Source organism: Vulpes vulpes, chromosome 12 (assembly GCF_048418805.1).
Source record: "Vulpes vulpes isolate BD-2025 chromosome 12, VulVul3, whole genome shotgun sequence".
NCBI classification, from domain to species: Eukaryota; Metazoa; Chordata; class Mammalia; order Carnivora; family Canidae; genus Vulpes; species Vulpes vulpes.
The window spans coordinates 87,643,161-87,658,026 of record NC_132791.1 but is presented as its reverse complement, the minus strand read 5'-3'; positions in this window follow the sequence as shown (position 1 = coordinate 87,658,026).

Here is a 14,866-nt window from a genome sequence, read left to right as displayed (position 1 = left end):
CAAGTTTTATTGCTGTCAATACATCTCCCTTCCAGAAGCAACTGGTCACAGCCATTTCCAACACAAAGCTGCTTGGGCCACTCTTTCTTCTTTTTATAGTCTGTTTCCAGACATTCGGTGACCCATAAAGTTAACTTACAACCAAGTCACAGCCATGACCAGAGCTGTTGTTCTTGTGTCTACCCCTAACACTCCCTGGCTTCCCAGGCAGGGACCTGTTGTCTTTTCCCAGGATGAGCGTGCTTGGAGGTAATGAATCATACTCTTCACCCCTGGTGGGGTCATTCCTTTTGGTCCAACCCCAGGTCCTGGGTCCTTATCCCAGATGGTTTCCTTTAAACATTCCCCAAACTCTGGGTTTTCCTGGTTTGCCCTCACAAATGCCATCCTGTGTTGACTGCCTGTCAGACCCTTATTAATGGAGCTTGGCTCCTGCTTGGCAAGTCAAAGTCTGTCTTCTACCACCTGTGCAAACACAACAGTGGTTCAGTTGATATTGCTAGCTTTATGTCCTGGTGGTTTCATTTACAACCTAATTTGTCTTCATCCCCTCCCCTTCCTCTCTAAATAGGGGGGTGAGTGTATATATATATATATATATATATATATATATATATATATGGGTGATGGAGTGACTTGGCATGTAGGCAGGATGGATTTGGGAATTATTTAATTTAAAGAAACTCATTTGGATCTGAGGTCCAGAAATGATCATGTCCAATCCCGTGATGACTACATTACCCAGCCTCCTAATTTTATCGCTTTGGTAGGTCAGTAAGATTCCTGGACTCGATCAATGTTGTGAAGCCAGTTAATGGCAGGGCCAGGGTTAGAACTTAGGTCTTCTTCCCTTCGGTGTTTTTTTCATTACACAATCCTATGTTCCATCAGAATATGATTTTGTTTGGGGGCAGAAGGACTGGCTTCACAAATAGGGAGAGAGGAATGACATGTATTTTGATTTTGTAAAGCTGGTGCCTATCTCCCACAACATATTAATAAATGAAGGAAGAAGATAGGAGTTAAAACTCACAGAAACACACAAAGTTAGAACACTCTGGTTATAAAATTTTGATTTATAATGTTTTAGAACTGGAAGGCACTTTATATTTTTTTTAAAGATTTTATTTATTTATTTGACAGAGAGAACAAGCAGGGGGAGCAGCAGAGGGAGAGAGAGAGGCAGGCTCCTTGCTGAGCAGGGACCCTGACTCGGGATCCTGGGACTCTGGGATCATGACCTGAGCAACTTAACTGACTGTGTCACCCAGGTGCCCCTGGAAGGCACTTAAAATAATCATCCAACACAGTGAGTTTCACACTGTGTTCAGTGGAAGCCTGTGTGCCTTGAGGGCCTTCTATGGAGAGAGGAAGAGAGTAAATAGAACTTAGAGCACTAGGGCAAGCCTGTCTTCATCACCTGTTTTATAAAATGTTGGGATTTTATGTTAGATTTTATTTTACAAGCAGGCTCTGCTTCTTTTTTTAAAGATTTTATTTATTCATGAGAGACACAGAGAGAGAGAGAGAGGCAGAAATAGAGGCAGAGGGAGAAGCAGGCTCCCCACGGGGAGCCCAATGTGGGACTCGATCCTGGACCCTGAGATCGCATCCTGAGCTGAAAGCAGAGGCTCAACCTCTGAGCCACCCAGGCATCCCAGGAACTCCATTTCTAAAGATAGTTTGCAAACCTTAAATCTAGGTCAACCCCCCCTAATTTACAGAGAAGTCTGAGGCCTTGAATCTTCACCCTTGGAGTGGCAAAGCAAGAAACATCCCACTTGAGGGTGGAGGAAACCAAGGTTCCTAAAAGATCTATAGCAAGTCAGGAATTTTGTCAAGTGGCAGAACCAGATATACGCTTTTGTTTTTAATTCCCAGCCCATGACTTTCCCCATCAGGTCACATTATTTAAAAACATTAAACAAGTGGGTGACCTTAATTGCTCCCTGATCAAAGGAGTTCCTCAAAGAACAGAGAACCAAAAGGGAGGAGGTCAAGGAAGATGAGAAAGAGATGCAACAATCAAGTAGTGTGGGGTGGATGACCTACACCCAGACTATGGAAAGAAGTTGACCTCACTTTCTTTCTTCATGAGTCCATTTCATTATGCAAGTTCCCTGGTGCAATATTATATGCCCAGGACCTAAACAAAGCCTTGGCTCTTAGAGCTCACCAAATATTTGTTAAATCCTCGTACCTTTGGAACCCTTTCCTGATCAAGAACTCGAGTATGGTATGTTTAAAAATCAAACACTATTATCAAATTTGTATAAACATAACCATCAAATACAGCAGACTCATTTCCACACCAAGTGCACAAGGCCTGTTTAGCGAGCGAATCAATGAACTCCGCTGGCAGGGTTGAAATGAAAGAAGAAAATATGACTCAGAGTGGATCACCTTCTCAAAGCCGCCCTGGCAAATCCCCAGGGTGCCTGGGCACCAGGCAAGTTTCCCAGTGGCAGCTAGCACCGCTGATCTCTGTTCCTGACAGAGGGAAGTACACATCCTGCCCATAAGCTGCCAGGCAGATGTTCAATTGCCCTCTGGGGTAGCCTGACCCTGAATGAGCTTAAATAGAAACAAATAAAACCTGGAATCAGAAGGTTCTTATTATATCTTCCCCAAAGTGGTTAGCATTTGTGGTAGGTTATCAAAGAGGACTGTACAACATCTTTCCCCAGGGAATTTTAAGAACAGGATGGCTAGATCCTGCAACTTTTTGAGATATTTTTGTCTTTATAATGACACAACAAGTTGTATTAACAGTTTTGGGCCTTTCAAAGTGCCTTGAGGCAGGGCGAGGATTAGGTGCCCTTCTGCAGCCACAGGCTCCTTGGATTTGCTTCAGAGCAAGAAAACATGAAGTGGCCTCCCAAAGCACAAAAAAAGAAGTAAGAGAGCTTCCAGGAGAACATCACGAGGCAAAGAACAAGAGAGGAAACATGAGAGAGAGAGAGAGAGAGAGGGATCCTATCAGCAGGACGAAACATGTGCCTCAAGTGTGAGAATCTGATGGAAACTATGTTCCCCTCGGATGGTCCTGGTTCTGCCCACGTCCTGGGATGGATCCACCTCTGCCATTTCGGAGTGTGGTCTTCCCTGCGTTCAAGGGTGGCCTGGTTTGGGGATCCCCGGGTGGCTCAGCGGTTTAGCACCACCTCCGGCCCAGGGCGTGATGCTCGGTCCCGGGATCGAGTCCCACATCAAGCTCCGTGCATGGGGCCTGCTTCCCCCTCTGCCTGGTCTCTGCCTCTCCTCTCTCTCTCGTAAATAAATCAATAAATGATCTTAAAAAAAAAAAAGTTTAAATAAAGGGTGTCCTGGTTTATGTCAACGCGGTGGCATCAGCGTGAAAGTCACGAGACGCCCTTCTGCACGTGGCCTTCCCACTGAGTCATCAAACCAAGAACTCAGCGGCCTGCCCCTGCACCCTCCGCCTGCTGCAGGCAGGGCCACCCCGCCACCCCGCCACGCCGCCAGGAACGTCAGGATTGTCCCGGTTTTGCTCCAGTTGCGTGGATCCAAGTGGCAGTTTCGGTCCCACGGCTCTGGCCGGGGCAACGGGTCCCCGCGCTGTGCACCCCGCCGCCGCCCACCGGGCCCGGGTCACCGCTCTGGAGCGAGCCAGTGGGAAAGCCCACGTGAAGGGACCCGGCTATTCCCAGTCCTTCCCGGCCCCCCGCGGCAGGGCTTCCCCGGCCCGCAGGCGCGCCCCACCCCGCGGCCCCCGGGCGCCGCGATGCCGCCCCGCGCTGCTCGGCCTCTCCCGGGGGCGGGGCGCGCGGACCCGCGGGCTGCCTCGCGCTCCCATTGGCTGCTGCCTGTTGCTAACCCACGTGACCGGCGCCGGCGCGCCCCGCCCCCGCCCCGCCCCCGCCCCGCCCCCGCGGGCTCCCGCTCGGCCGCGCGTTCCGGAGCGCGGCGCGGGCTGCACGGGGCCGGCCGCCTGCGCCCACGAGGTGGCAGTGCCGCGCTGTGGGTGCCCCGGCCGGGGCCCTGGGCGCCCGTGCGTCCCCTGCTGCAAAAGTTTCCCTGAATGCAAACGCGCTGGGTCCTGGGGCTCTCCCGGGCCGCGCTAGGGGAGACCGCGCTCCGGGGCCGCGACGGCATCTTCTTTGTCCCCACCTCGGAGGGTCGGGGTCTGGGGCCTGTCCTGGCAGGTGTGCTGGTGCTCTGGGGAGGGTTGCGCATCGCCGCGGTCGGGCCCTGGCGCTGGGACGCGATTCCTGCAGACGCAGACAGACATCCCGACAGCCGTCCTTTGTCCCTGTTCCCGAGAGCGCCCTCAGCAGAGGAGCGGTCTGCAGCAAAACCCCTAAAGCACCTGCATTCCGGAGGGTGCTCGCAGGCGCCCGGGCCCCGGGATCCCGACCCGCCCAGGAGGGGAGCACGCGGGGAGCCTCCCGCTGTCCCGGGACCGCCGAAGCTGCGACCTCGTCCTACCCCAGCGCAGGCATCAGGCGTCCTCATTTAGCAAGCGAGGCCTCGGAGGGTCACCTCCCTGCGTGGCCCGTGGCCGGTCCTACGTTCCCCACTGCAGGGACCCCTACACCCCGCCTCCTCTCACTTTCTCACTTTCAAACAGACTGTTCGGCGGGCTCCCTGGGTGCACGCCCCCTGGGGAGGAGGCAGGTCTGGGCACCGAGGGCAAGACAGGAACTGGGGCTGTGGTCACCTGTCGGTGGAGAAGGGAAGAAACACGCCTCGGTTGTGCACTCTCTACACCGTGGAGCCCACGTTCCACTCCCTGGCAGTCATGCCCTCCCTGTTGGGTAACCTCAGGTGCCCTCCAGGTACCTTCCCACCGTGCACCCAGTCGGCTTCAACCTAGCATTCATCCACTGGTTGCTAAAGGATGCGGAAGGGGGAGTCTGGTCACATGGGCTGGAGTTTCTGCTGAGACTCACACACTGGAGAGAATGTGCCAGATAATGCATCGCACAATCTCAAGAGAGGCGCGGACCAGTGTGTAGGATTGCTGGGGGAGCAAGACCAGCATCCTTTACCTCCCGGCTCCAGGGTAGGAGGCCGAGGACCCAGGAGGCACCACCAGTGAACAATTGTTTAAGAAAGGTGTGCACCTGTTGTGTTCTTCTGTCTAGCTTGAGGTAAATGAGGAGGGCCCTGGAGGACTACCTAAGGAGCTCTACCGATGTCTCCTGGAGTTCTGGGGGTAGGGGAGGGAGACAAAGGGACCCATATGACCTCACAGAAGGGAAAGTTGTTCACGGTTATTGGAGCAGGTATTTGGAACAGCCTCTGCTTCCAAGAGCTGGCAAGGCAAACACACACGAACCAGTCTTCCTGTTGGCAGAGTGGACCTACTTTCCCAGATCGGGGTCAGGGCAAGGTGAGTGACAGGAATGGGGACCTCTGGGGACAGATCGAGTGGCCAGCTGACAGAGGCCACCCATGGAAGGGGACCTCTGACAGTGGCAGGAAACCCACTCAGTACCCCACAAGAGAAAAAGAGCCAGCATTTGTACATTTGCCACCAGCCCCTGATCGTAGTTGAACTCTCTTGAAGAGCTTGGTTCTTTGGGTCTCCAGAGACCTGAGGCACCAGGCAGTGCCTGGAGAAGATAGAAGATCCAAGAGGGAGCAAGCCCTGCTCGTGTTTCCTGCCCAACTGCCAGTTCCAAAACCTAAGCCAGCCTCCCGTAGTTGGTGGGGAGAGAGAAACCTACATTTCAATGGGATGGTCAAATTCTTGCATTTGATTGGACTGAACTTCATCTCTAAAAAACAGGGCAATTCATGAATCCCTGAGAGTGACCAGGTAAGCTGGTTGATGAGATTGCACTCGGCAGTGGGAAATAATAGTACAGGCAACAGCGAACGGTCACATCATATTTAGCATTTTACAGGTATTAACCCACTACGTCCTTGCAACAGCCTTGAGAGATGAATGGTCTTATTATTTCTGTTTCATAGATGAGGCTGAGGCCCAGAGAGGTTAAGTAAATAGTGCAAGCTAGTAAATGGCAAAACTAGGATTTGAATATAGACTTCAGAGTCTAGGTATGGAACTCAAGTGCTTCCCCATGACTAACCTTACCTGCCTCCAAGGCCCAGCTCTGTTCCCATCTAGAACCCTCCGTGCCAGCTGACAGAGCCTCTCCTGCCCTAGCATGTTTTTCGGGGTGCGGTCATGGCTGCAAAGTGGCCATCGCCCCAAACACATCTTCTGGGCACATCTTCTGAGGCATTGCCGCCAGAACCTGTGGCACGTTTGTTAAATACCTCCAGTGCTGGCGACTGCTTTCCTGAAGGTGGATATGATGTTTGGAACCATCTCGAAGTCATCTGGAGTTCCATTTAAAAACCAGTGATCAAGCTAAGAGAAACCATTTTTGGTAAGAGGAAACAGAGTACACTCATTGAATGAGACTGATTTTCTTCTGTGGTTTAAAAAATGGATCTAAATGTAATTTTCAAAAGAAAGTCCCCCGCACCCTCCCCCCCCAAGATGAGTCATGGTAGCCCTACTGGGTTACATACTTACTTTCCTACTGGAATACGTCCTTGGGAAGCACATACTCCAAGGTTATAGGCAGCATAAGACTCTCTATTTTTTAAAAAACACACATAAATACATATATTTTTCTAATCATGCTCATCACTTTCTACTCGATTTCATTTATATTCTTAGTGTACAACTGGATTATAAAAATGTGAGGAAAGAGACTGTCTTTCACTTCTGTATATTCCCTTTCACGCCAAGTGTACAACTTGGTGACGTGCACATAGTAAGTGCAAAATAAGTATGTTAGACTGACAAGGAGCCTTGTGTGTTGTGGGACCTTCTTAGTTGAGCAGAATTAAGAGGGGAGTCCAGGTTACGCAGATGAGCTGCTACACCAGGTTGAAGAAAAGTTACAACGGTAGAATTACGCGCAAAATACTTGGCCTACTTGTCTACTGTGTCTCATGGGGGGTAGAGTTTATTTAGCGGAGTCATGGGAGATAGAATTAGAAAGGGATGTTTTATGGGCAGGTTAAATCTTTACCTTCTAGGTCAGTGGCTTCTAATTTTTTTATCATTAGAAATTTCCCCCTGCTCCCCCCCGTTGGAAAGTGCTGCACCACCCCTCTCCCCGCCCGGGTAGAGAAACACAGTATATGGAACAGGTGAACGTAAAAGGTGTCTGGCTGCAGTTGTAGGGGAGGGGGCCTAAGGCTGTCTCCCTTAGTGTGGTCCTGTGTACACACACCAGCTACACCTGAGAAATCCCAGGGATCTTGCAAAGCAGTTGAATCACTACTGTAGACACCAAGGGGCCCCTGAACAGTGTGTCCCTTTTGCATCTCTATGCAAGTGTGTAGGTCTTAGCTTCCTGACACTTCTGGTCTGCTCCTTACAACATCAAACCTCTCCTATCTCCAGGGAGTATTGTGGGGCCCTATCGTTATAGGATACCCTGCCCAATAGCCTCTCCTCTTTCTCTCTTGCTAATGGAACCCAAGTTTAATCTGGGCAGCCGTGTACTCAGTGACTCTGATAAATCATGATTAGTCTAAGGCAGGGATTGGCCAAATTCAGCTGCCAACTCTTTTAGTAAATAAAGTTTTATTGGAACAAAGACACTCCAGTGGTTTACCTCTTGTCTATGGCTGCTTTCATGCTACGAGAACAGGGATGAGTCGTTGTGGCAAACTGCATGTCTTGCAAAGACTAAATTATTTACTATCTGTCCTTTTACAGAAAAAGTTTGCAGGCAACCATGGCAATTCCATTCTCGTTTGCCAGAATTAGGGGCAGACATATAATCACTCTTGACCAAGGACATGTGAAGTCTGTTAGAAGCATCTGAAAAAGTTAACTCGAAGTGTATTATTAGTTTCAGGGGTAGAATTTAGTGACTCAGCACTTGCACATAACACCCAGTGTTCATTACATCACGTGCCCTCCTTTGTGCCCCTCCCCCAGTTACCCCATCTCCCACCCCCCACCCCTCCAGTGACCCTCAGTTTGTTTCCTAGATTAAGAGTCTCTTATGGTTTGCCTCCCTCTCTGTTTTTGTCTTATTTTATTTTTCCTTCCCTTCCTCACGTTCATCTGTTTTGTTTCTTAAATTCCACAAAGGAGTGAAATCATCTGGTATTTGTCTTTCTCCGATATATATTTTATATATATGTATCTCACATCTTCTTTATCCATTCATCTGTCAATGGACATCTGAGCTCTTTCCATATTTTGGCTGTTGAAAAGCCATGCTCTTAACCATAAGTATAAACTGCCATTTATGTCCATGGGCCTGAGTTCATGTTCCATCTTGGCCACTTAGCAAGCAAATTACTTAAACTTCTTGAGCCTCAGTGTCCCCATAATGCTGTGAAGGTTATCCCTTCCTCAAAGTAAGAATGTATCATGCCCGAGACATGTGTTTCATTGTTCTTAGTGTATGTGCTTGATTCTTTAGGGTTAGGCGGATGTCAGTAAACAAGCATCAGGGGTAACCAAGAAGCAGCAAAGAGAATAGCAAGGGACGTGAATATAGACTTAAGTGAGTGGACAAAGGCACAGCAGTTCCTGAAAAATTAATGGAGGCTGGCCTAGGGCCTGGAGTGGGGTTCAGTGAGAGAGAACAGAATGCCGACTCCCCGTAGCTACCCCTTTGCTTTTGACCACACATGTGGCAGTGATCCTATGGTTAGCAGTGGCTTGGGTGCACTTTCTGGTCCACTTGTCCTGTCTCCAGGTGCTTTGAAAAATTGTAAGGAGCTAAACAAAAAGAAATCCCTTGAGTTGTTGGGATCACTCCCCTTTGGGTAAAACAGAGCCACTGCGTAGGAGCAAGTGTTCTTCAGAGTATGGGTCCCTGGGGCCTATGGCCATCAGGACATTGCTATTTTCCTTACTGTGGCAGGGCTGTTGGCCCACGAAGAATGGAAATCCGCAAACTCTGAGGGAAGACCAGAGATTACCTTCGTGGTCCTGGGCTCCATTCGAGTGATTTCCTCTCTGTACGTTACTGCACAGCTTTTAATGGGAAAGGGTAATCGAGACCAGTTCTCTCAACGACCTTATGGAAAATACATGAAATATAGAGCTTAGAAACCCGATTTAATTGTTAGGACTGTTTTTAAGAGAGACCAAAGGAGAGCAAGAAAAACGACCCCAATGGCGTGTTATGTAACATCCAGATGTTTGGCATCAAACAGGCCAGATGAGGGAGTGACTTTTTCACTCTTCATCTGGTTGCTTTGGCCTCACTATAGACACGGTGAAGGAGGGAGTTATATAAGAAGCTTGCTGGAGCCGCCTTGTCCTTGGTCTCGACTCGCCCTTCACGAGATCTGTGAACATTCAGCTGCATTTTCAAGCTCAGATGCAGCAGATTCTTAACGAACACATTCCTTAGACCCAGCATGGGCTCAAGAAGCTTCTGGAAATCATTTAATGATGGCTCCAGGTAGACAAAGCAGTGGGTGAAAGAGATTTTTCCCTTCTCATTCAAATGTTTTTAGGCTCAAGTTGACCTGCAGTTGTTTCATTATAAATAGACTAATCTCACATAATATTAAAATATGCTGGTGGGCTTCTAAAAAGTGACAGCCACTCTTCAGAGTGATAGATGGATGTCCACATTTCAGCTTGCTTTGTTTGTCAGCGTGGCTGTTTGTTCTTGCCAGAAATGCCAGGGAAGGGCAACAAGCACTGTTCTGCTAGAATACGAAAACGAAGACCTGATTAGTGTAAGCGTTTGTTGAAAAAGCATTTTCACTGCGCACTAATCTCTACATATCCTGTGGGGAAATCCTTTCAATCCCATACCTGATAAATAAATCTGGCAAGTGAATAAACACTCTGTAAGTCTCTTACTGATATATAATTCCACCTGTTATGTGAGTCGCCAGCATCTTGTACCTTGCAGACTGACCGGGAACAAAGCCATGCCAATGAAAAGAAATGTGCCTCGACCCTGCCCCGCACCCAACACTTGACTCCAACCTTTCATAGGAATCAAGGTGGGTATTTAGGGCCAGTGTTGATGTCCTGGATTATGGTTGCTTTTATTTGGTGCTTTTGTTGTGCTTGAGTACTCCACTAGGCATTCTATAATACTGCAGATCAGAAACATCATGCTCTGTTTCCTTCTGGCTTTCTACTTAGGGCAAGGGTAGGGGCCCTCAAGTGGCTACAAAAATCCTTTTAAAAAGTTAGAATTGAGTCTCGGTGCAAATACTCCCTTCTTATGGGACCATGCTCTCTCCCCATCCACCAGCAAGAGTCTTTGGAATGCTGCTCCACCGCACTTTCTATATAACTACGTTAGAGTGATTTTCCTATAGGTTCCTGGGGGCACAGGCGACACCTTTTCATCTTAGTGAAATTGGTGCCTGGCTCATTCATCACTCATTAACTGTTTGTTAGGAATTAATTAATGCTGAGTGAATGAACCTCAGTTCTTTGTAAGTTTGTGTGTCTATGTGTGTGAGACACTGCCAGAAAATGACATGTAGTTCCTGTTCAATTAGGGATTTATTTAAAAATGAATTAGGAAAATTCTTTGTAAAGTTTTCGATAGGACCGTCAAAGATGAGGGGTCTGCCTGCCAAGTGTAGTCACCGGGTGCACTACACCAGCACCGGCCTGGGGCATGCCTGCTGTATCTGGAAGAGGACTCCCTAGATGTATGCCCAACTGTCTGGACGTCCACATGCACGCACTGGAAATACCTTTATAAACCCCAAAGGAGTCAGGCTCACTGCTTGGTAGGTACCATCAGTCACCTATGCATGATGTTGAAACAAGTTTCTAGATGATACTAGGAAAACAACCAGAGTGATATCTTAGCAACAAAAGAGGATTTATTAGTTTTTCTATTGTTGCATAACAGTTACCCCCACACTTAGTGATTTAATACAATAAACATTCATGATCTCATAGTTTCTGAGGGTCAGGAATCTGGACATGACTTTGCTGGGTGGGCTCTCTCAGAGGCGCTCCTGAGGCTGCAGTCAGGATGTCAGTAGCGGCTGCATTCATTGGAAGGTTTGACTGGGGCTAGAGGGTCTGCTTACAAGATTGCGCCCTCACGTGGCTGACAGGAGCCACATGGGTCTCTCCTTCGGCTGCGTGAGTGTCCTCGCAATGTGGCCATTCATTGTCCCCAGAGTGAGTGATCCAAGAGAAGGAGCAAGGAGGACCCTGCGGTACCCTTTATGATTTAGTCTCTAAAGTGGCCCACCATCACTTTGGCTTTATTCTGTTTGTTAGAAATAGGTTCCTAAATCCAGCCAGTACTTGAGGGAAGAAAATTAGGCTTTGTTTCTTGAAGGGAGGAGCATCAGAGACTTTAAGGACATATTTTTAAATCTATCTCAGAGCTGTTGTTTTGATTTCCCAGGAATGTTTCTGAGCACTAGCTGGCCTATCCAGATGTGTGTGTTAAATATGTAAATCCTGCTCACATCTGGAAGGAGTCACATTGGGTTGTCCCATATGAAAAACAGGTTGTCTGGAAATCGGTGGTTCTGAGGGTTTGACCTCATACCTTTGCTTTGATACTATTTCTGTTTTGCATGGGGAAGCCTTTCACCTAAATCCACTTGCAACCTTTCTAAAGAGGAGCAAAAATCACATTCACAATTAGCTGTACTTACGTGCTCCACAAATTCATTAAATTCTCACAATGACCCAATGGGATAGATGTTCCTATCATCATCCTTATTTTACAGATGGGGATACTGGGGGCTGATGTAATTTGCCCAAAGTCACTTTGTCAGTAAATGGTAACACTGGAATTTTACTTTTTTTTTTTTTAATTTTTATTTATTTATGATAGTCACAGAGAGAGACAGAGAGAGAGGCAGAGACACAGGCAGAGGGAGAAGCAGGCTCCATGCACCGGAAGCCCGACGTGGGATTCGATCCCGGATTTCCAGGATCGCGCCCTGGGCCAAAGGCAGGCGCCAAACCGCTGCGCCACCCAGGGATCCCGGTAACACTGGAATTTGAACCAGGTAGTCTAGCTCCAGACTCTGGGCTCTAATCTCCCCCACTGTGTTAGATTGTCCCCTCCTTCAGCTGGGCTGACTCTCTTCACCCAAGGCCCTCAAGTTCTTCATACGTATGTTGTATAGATTCCACTTTAAGTCAGACCATGTCAGAAAAACTCTGCCAAGTAGGAAGGGATTGAGATCTGGTATTTCTGACCATCATCACCACTGAGCCCCAGTCTAGCCTTCTCCATAGCCATGCCTCAATCTGGGTTCTAGAAACTGTTCTGTTTTCTGCACCTTCAGGTATGGAAATAATAACAGCTCCTTACTTGTGGTGGGTGAAATAATGACACCCCTCCCCCCAGAGATGTCCATCCTAATCCCTAAAACCAGTGAATATGGCAAAAGGAACTTTGCAGATGTAATTAAGTTAAGGATCTTGAGATGGGGAGATTGTCTTGGATTATCCAGGTGTACCCAAAATGCAAAGATTCTTAGGACTGAGGGTCAGAGTAGGGCAGGGGTTAGAAGATGCTCTACAGCTTTGAGAATATAGGAAGGGGCCACAAGCCCATGAACATGGGCAATCTCCAACAGCTGGAAAGGGCAGGGAAACAGATCCTACCCTAGAGATTCCAGAAGGAGTGCCGCCCTGCTGACATCTTGAGGTTAGCTTAGTGAGAACCATTTTAGACTTTGCACCTCCAGAACTCTAAGGTAATAAATTTGTGTTGTGCTAAGCCAAAAAAATAATTCTGCAATGATGATGAAAATCCATTCTGCTGTTTTTTTTTACATAATACGATGACAGATGAAGAGACTACACAGCTACATCTTATCAGAAATTATACAATTATACACATGTAGCACATGCTTATGTTCTCGGCTGTGGGAAACAAACCCTGCCTCGGAGAAACTTAGAAATGCATTGGCAAGCAAAGGTGTGCACACAACAAAACAAGCAAAACATCTTTATTTCAGGGAAAATGTGTGCAGTACTGATAATGGGACCAGAGAAAGCAGGGAAAGCACGGATCCAGGTGTGACCATCAGGGATGTCTGGAGCACCTGGGTGTCTTCTGGAACTCTGCTGTCCACCTTCTTGCCATGTCAAAAAACCCAGTGGGAGGCCAGAAAACAACCTCGCTGTTAGTGCCCAGGCACACAGCATTCCAGAAAGTATGAATAGTTCTCTACTTTTCTCATTTGGCCTCCCTTTCATGGACTTAGAGAGCCTCAGCCGAGTCCCCTCTGCCTCTGCTGTCCTGCTTGTCCATTTTATGCTTCTACCCTCTCCTCAGCATCAGTGCCATCCTGCCATGGCTGAGAGCGGTCCAGAGGTACAGACCCATGCTCCCAGCACCGCTGGATGGCCCAGAGCTTCTGACGCTCCCTGGCTCCTCTCAGGCCTCCCCACGGCTCTCAGGATGGGTTTGCCAGCCTTCAGAGGTGAGCGTCCCCACGACATCGAACCTTCCTCTTGCCAATTGCAGTTCCTCCCCAGCCTGACCCTCACCCACCCGCTGGAGTGAGGAGGGGTGAGCGGGATGCAGGCACAGACAACAAAGTCACTCCTCTGCCCCAAGCAGGTGTCAGGATCTGATGGGCTGTGCAGAAGGGCCGGGCCATGCTTGTGGGAGGAGGGCATAGGAGCATTCGAGGCTGGGACAAAGCACACCCTGGATATTCTGTTATGGGAACTCTAAGAGTTACTTACTGCCAGGCCTTGGAAATAATTAATATACTTACGAGTCAGAATCACATCCCCGTGTACACACGTAGGTCCCAGGGCACGCAGCTCGACTATTTGTCACATTTTCCAGGACGCTGCCCGGAGCCCCACGCCTGCTGTGATTTTTGTAGCTGATGGCACAGGTGTCTGAACACGTTAGTGTTGATCTCAAGCCCGGCTGTCACATGGTGCTCCCCCAAAGAAACATTTGTCTGTTTTTCTGATATTTAGAGGGGCATCCTGTGCTCTCTGCTCTGTGGATATCAAATATAAATGATTTCAACCCTGGTCTTTGAGCATGGAGAGACTAAGCCATGAGTGCGAGTATTTCATGAGGTCTTTGCAGAGGGGCTGGTCCTCGTGTTGTTCCTCTCCGATATATCATGACATTTCTTTGGTTTCTCAAGTACTGATATGGAGAAGATTATCTGTCTCAGTGGCAGTATCTCATCCAGAATTTCTATCACTTTTGTTAAGTGGGAAGGAGGATATTCACACATACTATAAATATGCTGGGTCCTTACTAAAATATTTTTTAATTTAGAGTGGAATTTAGTATAAGAAGTTTCCTTCTTGGACTCCAGCCAGTGAGTTTTAGGGGATTACCCGACGGATTTCATTATGAGACTGAGCCACTCACAGACTGCTCTTGCGGGGAGGGGCTCGAGTAACACGATGGGGCCAGAGGATAACCAAGACGTGAGAAGAGGTTTTGGGAAATTGTCCCAGTCGATACTGCAAGGAGAGGGGAGACTTTCGAGGTAGAATTGGGTTCATTAGGTAAAATGGTTACCACCTCTAGTCTTATTTAAATGGTGAATTATCTGCTCTCCTGCTTTCTACTCTATAATGTGGCTTCCACAGTGAGACAACACCAACTTCTGTCTAAAAGCATGCGTCTTGGGGTCGGCTGACTGGGATGTGGAACCCAGCCCTGTCTTTCCTGGCTGTGAGACCCCTGCCCAAGTGACTTAACCTCTCTGAGTCTTGGTTTTATGATGCGGAAAATGATAATACTAATAGCAATGACCACCACCATCGTATCTATCCCAAAGCCTTATTTTAAGAATTAAATCACAATAATTCCCATGAATTGTTTCATATCTGGCACTTAATAAGCAGCCAAAGTGCTCTCTCGTTATTAGGAAGAGTAGTAGCAGTCATATTGTATTTTTGTAA